Source organism: Dioscorea cayenensis, chromosome 11 (genome assembly GCF_009730915.1).
Source record: "Dioscorea cayenensis subsp. rotundata cultivar TDr96_F1 chromosome 11, TDr96_F1_v2_PseudoChromosome.rev07_lg8_w22 25.fasta, whole genome shotgun sequence".
Classification (NCBI taxonomy): Eukaryota; Viridiplantae; Streptophyta; class Magnoliopsida; order Dioscoreales; family Dioscoreaceae; genus Dioscorea; species Dioscorea cayenensis.
Window position 1 is genome coordinate 13,958,578 of NC_052481.1, and position 10,254 is coordinate 13,968,831.

The window sequence follows — 10,254 nt, forward strand, 5'->3', positions numbered from 1 at the left end:
CAAGGATTAATAAAACATGCATGCCATGGGAACACAAGATTAGAACTCAAATCAACTCAGATTTAATAGAAAACATAAAAGATATATATACAAAAGATAAGATCCTAGGGTTCATATACCCAAATACCTACTAGGGTTTAGCCCTCCATGGAGCAAGTTACATAACAAAGATTAATACAATGAATAACAATGTAAACCATAGAAAAAAACCACCTTGAATTTGTAATGATGGCCTTGATGGGTCGCTCAACGTTTTGAAGAATCCTTCTCCGAAGATAGGTTACCGAAGGCCCCCACGATGCTATGACGAAGGAAAGATCGATCAAAGTTGGTGAAGAGCGGCCCCTAATCTTGCCAAAGACCTCCTCTAGAATTGATAAGTGCTTGTGTACTAAGAGTACGAAGTATTCTTTCCTTACAATAAGTATTACTTTTATCTGGTTTTATCGCTAATAGGTGTGTTTTTGTGTTCTTTTGCGCATATAGGGTTGTGGTACCAAATAGAGAAAAAAGCAGCCAAAGTAGATTGCAAATGCATTATGTTGATGGAATCTTGAAGTAGACACACGAGAAGGCATATGAGTGTGTGCCAACCTCTATTATGCTTGATGGAATATGTAACTTATAGGGGCACAAAGGTAGTCACACTCATGTGTTCCGACTTATGCAAGGCTAGCAAAATTCCCGTCAAATGTGCTTTTACTTGAAGATGCATCGCAATCTACAGCATAGACGTGTGCTTGTTTATGTTGCCTCGATGAAAAGTGTGGATTTGGGAGTATTTTGGTAGAGTACTATATCAGGTTATAGTAGCTATCATGTCCGAATATGCGTGTAAACCGCAAGTGCACGGGTGTCGAAGTAATAATTACCCCGGTGAGTGGGTAGTCGAATCCACAAAGAATGGAAGTATTAGTATTAACCACTTCTTAGTTATCTAGTCAAATTCAATGAATATTGTGGAATGAACTAATTGCAAGAATTAATTAACAAATGAGTGAATGGAAAAGAAAAAGACTAGAGGAGTTCTTAATCACTAAAGATGAGGTACTCGAGCAATACTCCCCCTAGGATCTCTCATGAGGCTCAAAGTTCACTACATGTTCCTAAAGCAAGTCTATTGAGTTGAGGTAATCCAAGAATAACTGGTCCTTGTCTCCAAGCAACCGATACTAGTCCCCTACAAGGTCCCGGCAGAGAAATCATACAATCTCAACAACTTATAACCCATATGACCGTACTAAACCTTAGGGAAACCTAAGAGTGAGACCGATTCCTAAATGTAGATCTAACCCTATTTCCCGGTGAAGGATCCCTAACCCTCTACAAGACTCCAGCGGAGAAATTGAGCAATCTCATGCCTCACACCAAATATGGTTGCAAAGAGAAAAGAAAATACGGAGATAGGAAACATTCAATCGGAGGGGAAAGGAGACACTCCACTACCTCATTGCTCACCCTCTCAACCATCTTTAACCTTGAAGTTCTAACTTTAATGGAGACCTCTGACATCAAAATAATAGATCAAGCAATGTATATCAATCACAAAGATCAACAACACATGCAAGCAATGAAATAACAAGGTTAAAACTCAAGGAATATAGAGTAAATCAATACAAAATCATATATCCTAGGGTTCACATACCCAAATACCTACTAGGGTTTAGCCCTCCATGGGCCTAGTTACAAAACAATGGTGAATACAATGAAAATCAATACAACCCTTAGATACAAACCCCTCGAATTCGTGCGGATTGGCCTTGATGAGTGATAAGTGCTCATGTGATAAGAATGCGAAGCGTTCTTTCCTTGTGATGAGCATTACTTAAATTGGGTTTTAGTGCTAATACTTGTGCATTTGTGTTACTTTCATGCATATAGGGTTGTGAAGCTGAATGTTAAAGAAAGAAGCTAATTTATATCGTAAATGCACTGTTTGGAGGAAATCTTGAGAAGGGTCAAACACGAAGACATAAGTCGGGTTCAAGATACGAGAATGTGTGCCAACCTCTATGTATTCAAGCTAGCACAATGGTTTGGAAGGGCACAAAGGCAGTCACATTCGAGTATCCCGTCTTGTGCATTGATAGAAAGATCTTCACCAATGAGGCTGGTTATTGAAAAAAAAGCAAAGCGATCTACGACATAAACTTGTGCCCGTTGACATTACCTCAATGAAAACATGGATTTGGGAGTGTTCTAGAGTGGTACCGTAGCAGGATACTATAGCAAACACTGTAGCAAATTATTATAGCAAGTACTGTTCACAGCTGGCCGAAAAAAAGAATTCCAGAGAATCCACACAGACATGTGGAAATTATCCATGCCCGTGTGGAATTTTCACTGGCCAATGTTGCAAATCCACACGAACATGTGGATACCTAATTCCAGCCCTATTTAAGCCGCGATTCAGCCCCGGTTTCAGCATTCTATTCTCCATTCTTTCCCAAGCTTGAGAGGAGGCTACGGCTAGGGTTTTAAGAGGTAATGGCAAGTTTTTGGAGAGGTTTTTCGGCTTTGACATTACGCTCCACTTGGAAGAAGGTTATTAGGAGAGCTTTCCTCGGCATCGATCCAACGAGGTGTGTCCTAGGCCGAATACGGGGGCCTTTGGAGGAGACGAGGTTTCTCCACAAGGCCATCATCATGACTATCAAGGGGTTTTTCTATGGATTACTTATTTTTACATTCGATTTCATTGTTGATTATAACTAGCTCCATGGAGAGCTAAACCCCCTAGTGGGTACTTGGATTTGTGAACCCTAGGATGTATATGCTTCATTAAACGTTCTATTATGCTTTCATTAATTGAGGTTATGACGGCTAAGGAATATATCAAAGTTGGTGAAGAACTCCACCCAAATTGGCAAAGACCTCCTTCTCAGACCCTAGCTGACTTGCCCTCCAAGTACTCGCTCTAAGCTCCGCAAAAAGTCCCCCAAATAATAGGGCAAATGGCCTATTCATAGCTCAAACCCACAACTATAACGTGCCCTCACAAGCCCGTGTGGATTTTCCATGCTCCCGCATGGGCTGGAGGAATTTCCACGTGGGGCGTGAATAACAATTTTACTACAGTACTACTACATTAATATTGCTACATTATTTTGTTACAGTACTTTCCTTCAGTGTTTTCCTTCATCGCGGTTGAAATATTCTTCCTCTTGAGGCCACATAATCGGGCACATGATCACAGGGTAGGCTAGAAGACTTTCTTCATCGACGCTTCTTTGAGAGGTCCTGCATTCTTCACAAAGAGGAGGAACATGAGGATGTAATTGCCTTCATGCCCTTCCACTAGTGAATTAACTTGAATTTGCTTTGAAGTTGGCATACACTCCCACATATGTGAACTACTCTTATTTCTGAGTTATCGAATTACACAAAAGCTCTCAACATCATGCCTTTCAAGCCTATCTTTGCTCCCTTTTACCTCTTCATGGCATCTATGACAAGGTCACCTTGCATATATCCCGCAAAGTACACGGGTTTGTCGAAGTAATAATCCCAGGTGAGCGGGTATCGAATCCACTGGGAGTAGGGAATAAAAAATACTTAATTCGATTCTTAGCTATGCAAAACATCAATGATAATGAGTGTGATAATGATTCAATTCTCAACAGTAAAAGTAACATGTAAGAAAGCAAAAGTAAAGAAGGGGGTAAGGCAATCGATAAAGATGGGGTACCCGGATAATGCTCCACCTAGGATAATTGTTTCAAGTGCAAGAACCCTCTATTATGCTTCCTAATCAATGCAATGGTGAGTCGTGGACATCCTTAATTACATAGTCCCAAATCTAAGATCAACTATGCCTAATTCTATACATGTCCCGGAGGAGAAATCGAACAATCTCAACACCTCGCACTCGCATAGAGTTGCAATGAGCTCTAGGGATTCCAAGTGATAAATCTCTTCCTTATAATAGACCTAACCCTTTGGTCCAGGTGGAAGGTCCCTAACCACAATTGAGCCCTAGATACTAAGATCACCTCAACGCTTCACTCCGTTGCACGCGCAACTAAGCCCCAGCGGAGGTTCATTCCTTAGACCATTCACTCTATTATAGCAGCAAAGAACTCAAGGAACGGAGGTAGAATCTATCACGCCGGAGGGGAAAGGGGACGCTCCTGTACCTCTCGACTCACCCTCTCAACCATCTCCAACCTAGCTTTGTCTAACGCTCATGGTGTGTCACTCACTCACAAGGTTACCAACAAGAACTCTCAACCCTAGTGTCACTCTAGGGAAATGTTCATACAATCAAGCATTCAAGGTTGGAACTCTCAATAAACATCAATTTATTGAAAGCATAATAAAGAGGTTCAAAGAAACAAATACATCCTAGGGTTCACAATACCAGAGTACCCACTAGGGGTTTAGCTCTCCATGGAGCTAAGTACAATCAAAGAAATAGAATGTAAAAGCAATGAATCCATAAAGAAACCCCCTCGATAGTCATGTCGATGGTCTTGTGGAAAGTCCTCTACTCGTCATCCAAGGATTCCCTCATCCGGTATAGAATATGCCTCGACGGAAGCTCCCCTACCAACCTTCTTTCTAAGGAATGACAATGTCGGAGCCATAGAACCTCTCCAAAACCTTGGCCAATACCCCTCGAAACCCTATGGATGTGCCCACTCGAATACGAGGAGGTTGGCACACACTCTAGCATCTCACACCTAACCTATGTCTTCGCGTTTGAACCTTAGCAAGATTTCCTCCAAAATTAGTGCATTATGATCCACATTGGCCTATTTCCTTCATACTCGGCCTCACAACCCTACCTGCATAAAAGTAACATAAAAACACACATATTACTGTAAAATCCCGAGAAAAGTAATGCTCAACATAAGGAATGAACGCTTCGCATTCGTATCGCACAAGCACTTATCAATCTACAATCTAATTGCACAGAAGAACACCCAATACATGAAATGAGACATAAACCATATATAAAATGATGCTCAATGTATGCAAAACACATATAAAAACATGTTTACTCAAGTACTTATAAGTAGTAAATAAATGTAGCAATTTACTATAGCAGTTATTGTTCACATGCCGCTGAAAAAACCAAAATCTGCAGATTTATACGGGCGTATGTAAATTCCATAAGCCCGTGTGGATTCCTGATTCCAGCCATATATAAAGTCGCGATTCAGCCAGATTTTAGAGTCTTTCTTTCCATCTTTTCTCCATCTTTTGAGAGGCTTGTGGCTAGGGTTTAGTGGGGCTTTGCCAAGGCTTTTGGAGTGGTTCTATGGCTTCGAAACTGTGTTTCTCTTGGAAGATAGTTATTGGGGGAGCTTTCTGATAAATGCTTGAGTAGACATATTTTTATATATGTTTTACATGCATTGAGCATCATTTTTACTATGGTTTATATCTCATATTGTGTATTTGGTGTTCTTTTATGCATATAGGTTGTGAATGCCTTGAAGAGTAAAAAGGAAGCAAAGATGGGCTATAAAGACATAATGTTGGGAGTTCTTGTTCAATTCAAGGACCAAGACACGAGAGGAGTTTATAAACGTGGAGATGTGTGCCAACTTCCAAGAAGATTCAAGTCAATTCACTAGTTGGAAGGGCACAAAGGCAGCCACATCTTCATGTTTCTTCTCTTTGTGAAGGTTGCAAGACCTCTCAAAGATACATCGCTGAAGAAAAGTTTTATAGCCTACCACATGGACGTGTGCCCGGACATGTGGCCTCAAGAGAAGAGTGATTGGACCGCGTTTTATGAAAAGTACTGTAGCAAAATTATTGTAGCAGTACTGTATCAAAATTACTGTTCACGCGCCCGCGTGAAAATTTTTGCAGCCCACGCGGCCGCGTGGAAAATCCACAGGTGCACGTGAGGGCACGTGACAGGCGCGATCTAAGGCCTATAAATAGCCGTTTTGTCCTATTCTTTCTCATCTTTTGTGCGGCTCTTGAGGGGTGAGACGGCTAGGGTTTGGAGAGGAGGTCTTTGCGGCTTTGGAGGCACTTCATCACCAACTTTGATCGATTCCTCCTCCGTCATAGCATCAAGGAAGCCACCGGTGAACCTAGCTTCAGAGTGGGTCCTTCAAGACGTCGAAGCTCTCCATCAAGGCCATCAGTTCATATATAAGGGGGTTTATTTCTATGGTTTTAATGTACTTTCATTCATTGATGGTGTGTTTTGTATGTTGCTCCATGGAGAGCTAAAACCCTAGAGGGTATTTGGGCTTGTGAACCCTAGGATTCTCATCTTTTGTGGATTTGCTTAGTGTTTCTATTTAATCCGAGTTTGATTAAGTTTTAATCTTGTATTCTCATTTCTTGCTTGTTTAATTCCTTATGGTTGATTGGATTTTCATGATTTGTTACATTGATGTGAGAGAGGTCTCCATTAGAGTTAGAACTTCAAGGTTAAAGAGGGTTGAGAGGGTGAGTCATGAGATAGTGGAGTGTCCCCTCTCCCTTCCGATTGAGTGTATTCTATCTCCGTTCCTTAAGCTCTATGCAACCATATTTGGTGTGAGGCATGAGATTGAGAGATTTCTCCGCCGGGACCTTCGCTGGGAATTAGGGTTGGATCAATCTTTAGGAATCGGATACAACTCTTGGAATCCCTAGAGTGCTTTACAGTCATATGTGATGTGAGGTGTTGAGATTGAGCGCTTTCTCCACCGGGACCTCGTAGGGGACTATTATCGGTGATATGGAGACAGGATCCGATTATTTTTGGATTTCCAGGGCTTAACTTACTCATCATAGAAACACTTTGCTTATTCGGTACCTAATACCTGAATCCTAGGGGGAGCATTGCCCGAATACCCCACATTTACTGATTGAGATCTCCATCCATTTAACCCTTGCATATTCGTCTTCGGTATTCACTTCTTCGCACATTAGATCACGACACATTTCCATTTATCATTAGGTTAGAATGCAGAGAAGAAGTTAGTACTAGTAGCCATGTTCCGTGTGGATTCGACTACACTCTCACCGGGGTAATTATTACTTCGACACCCGTGCACTTACGGTACATACACGCATATTCGGGCGTGTCACTTTCATCGGCACCGAACAGAAGAGGTGTGCCCTAGGCTTGACAAGGGGACCTTTGGAGTGGATGAGGGTACTCCAGAAGACCATCGATACATAAACCATGGGTGTTTTTCTTAAAGATTACATATTTTTACTTTCGATTTCATTATTGATTCTATCTTGCTTCATGGAGAGCTAAACCTCCTAGTGGGTAATTGGACTTGTAAACCCTAGGATGCTATAGTTTCATTGACCTTTTATTATGTTTTCCTTAATTGATGTCTTTAATTGAGTTCCAATCTTGGATGCTTGTTGAATGATTTATCACTTAGAGTGACACTAGGGTTGAGAGTCTGATAAGTGCTTGTGTGATATTAATACGAAGCATTCTTTCCTTATGTTGAGCATTACTCTTCTCGGGTTTTTACACTAATATGTGTTTTTATGTTACTTTCATGCAGGTAGGGTTGTGAGACCGATTATGAAAGAAAGAAGCCAATGTGGATCATAATGCACCGATTTTCGGGGAAATCTTGCTAAACTTCAAACGCGAAGACATAGGTCGGGTGTGAGATACTAGAGTGTGTGCCAACCTCCTCGTATTCGAGTTGGCACATCCATTTGGAGGGGCACAAGGACAGTCACACTCGAGCATTCCGACTTATGCACATAGAACAAGAGCTCCACCAACTTGTCTATCATTGAAGAAGCAAGTGATACATGACGTGAATGTCTGCCCATTTGCGTTACCCCGTTTGCGTTACCCCGATGAAAGTCGGATTCTGTAGCAGCACTGTTCACAGCAGACCGAGAAAACAGGAATTCAGAGAACCCCACACGGGCATGTGGAAATTATCCATGCTCGTGTGTAAATTCCACAGGGGCTTGTGAAAGATCCACAGGCCCGTGTGGTCGCCCGATTCCAGCCCTATTTAAAGCCGATTCAGCCCCGATTTCAGCATTATTTTCTCTATCTTTTCCCCAACTTGAGAGAGGGCTTCGGCTAGGGTTTTGAGGGGTATTGGCTAGGGTTTTGGAGAGGTTCTACGGCACCGATCCGGTGAAGTGTATCCTAGGCCGGACAAAGGATCTTTTGTGACGAGGAGAGGACACTCCTCAAGACCATCGACACGACTATCGAGGGGGTTTCTCTATGGATTCATTGCTTTTACATTCTATTTCTTTGATTGTACTTAGCTCCATGGAGAGCTAAACTCCTAGTGTGTACTTGGGTATTTGTGAACCCTAGGATGTATTTGTTTCATTGAATCTCTTTATTATGCTTTCAATTAATTGATGTTTATTATGAGTTCCAACCTTCAATGCTTGATTGTATGAACATTTCCCCTAGAGTGACACTAGGGTTGAAAGTTCTTGTTGGTAACCTTGTGAGTGTATGACACACCACAAGCGTTAGACAAAGCTAGGTTGGAGAGGGTTGAGAGGGTGAGTCGAGAGGTACAAGAGTGTCCCCTTTCCCCTCCCACGTGATAGATTCTACCTTCGTTCCTCAAGTTTTTTGCGGCCATAATAGAGTGAATGGTCTAAGGGATGACCCTCCGTTGGGGTTAGTTACGTGTGCAACGGAGTGAAGCATTGAGGTGATCTTAGTATCTAGGGCTTAATCGTGGTTAGGGACCTTCCGCCTGGACCAAAGGGTTAGGTCTATAATTAGGAAGAGATTTATCACTTGGAATCCCTAGAGCTCATTGCAACTCTATTCGAGTGCGAGGTTGAGAGGTTATCTAATTTCTACTCACCATTGCATTGATTAGGAAGCATAATAGAGGGTTCTTGCACTTGAAATAATTATCCTAGGTGGAGCATTATCCGAGTACCGCATCTTTACCAATTGCCTTACCTCTTCCTTTACTCGTGCTCTCTTACTTACTGCTTTTACTTTAAGAATTGAATCACTGTCACACTTATCACTATTGATCTTTCACATAGCTAAGAAGCGGATTAAGTGTTTTTACTCCCTACTCCCTCTGGATTCGATACCCGCTCATCCGCGATTATTACTTCGACAAACCTGTGCACATGCGGGATATACGCAAGGGGACCTTGTCAAGTTTTTGGCGCCGTTGCCGGGGATAAGGCTTTTAGAGATACTTTGCACCTTTTTTTCTTAGCTATTTCACCATACATTCTATTTCATATTTTCTTATTCTATCATTGTTATGATTTCTTTTTCTTTCTTTTTAGGTGCAGCTCTAGGTTTTGACCCAAGGGAATCCCTCAATACTGATTGAAGGAGATCCTGAGCTTGAACGTACACTTAGAAGAAAAGGGAAAGAGCCTGTGCAACAACAGTCTAATTTAGCTGATTTGGAAGTGGAAGAATCTGAAAACATGGCAGAACAGAATGAGCAATAGCGAACATTATCTGATTATGCCAGACCATCAGTGTTGGGGACAAAATCGAGTATTGTGCGTTGCCTGATTATAGCTCAGAACTTTGAGTTGAAGCCGGCATTCATCCACATGTTGCAGCAATCCGCACAGTTCAACGGTTTGGCCGATGAGGATCCAAACAGTGATATACAGAGTTTTCTTGAGGTGTATGATATACTGAAGATAAACGGAGTGATGGATGATGCGATCAAGTTGAGAGCCTTCCCATTTTCCCTAATGGAGAAAGCGAAGCAGTGGCTACACTCATTACCTAGAGCATCGATCACCACATGGGAGGAGATGGTAGAAGCTTTTCTTGCCCGTTATTTCTCTCCCGGAAAATCTGCAAAGCTTAGGAATGAGATCTCATCCTTTGTTCAGTTGGAATTGGAGTCTCTATTTGAGAAATGGGAAAGGTTCAAGGAGCTCCTGAGAAAGTGCCCCCAACACGAATTCCCGGAGTGGATGATTGTTCAGACCTTTTACAATGGTTTGAACCCGAGTACAAGGCAACTCTTATATGCGGTAGCAGGAGGTACCTTAGGTAGCAAGACCCCCGATGAGGCCCGTCAGTTAATTGAAGAAATGGGGTTAAACAACTACCAATGTAATGCTAGGGAAAAGAAAAAAGTGGCCGATCTCCATGAAATAGATGCGGTAACTTCATTGGTGGCTCAAGTGGAAAATTTAAGTAAGAAGTTAGATCTTCTAACTTCGAACTGAGTGGCAGCCATGACTAATTGCACCGGGGGTGGTGGAGGACATGCTCCCTCCGATTGCCCGATCTCTATCAGTGATGTTTCTTCGGTGGAGAACGTTGATTTTGTAGGTAATGGCATG

At 42.0% G+C, this 10,254-nt stretch overlaps 1 non-coding gene across 1 annotated transcript; it reads right to left on the reverse strand.

Moving 5' to 3' along the window:
* Positions 1-9,762: 9,762 nt before the first annotated feature.
* On the reverse strand, positions 9,763-9,869 carry LOC120272758. The gene has a single exon (XR_005540296.1). It is a non-coding gene; the product is annotated as a small nucleolar RNA R71 (small nucleolar RNA).
* Positions 9,870-10,254: the final 385 nt, after the last annotated feature.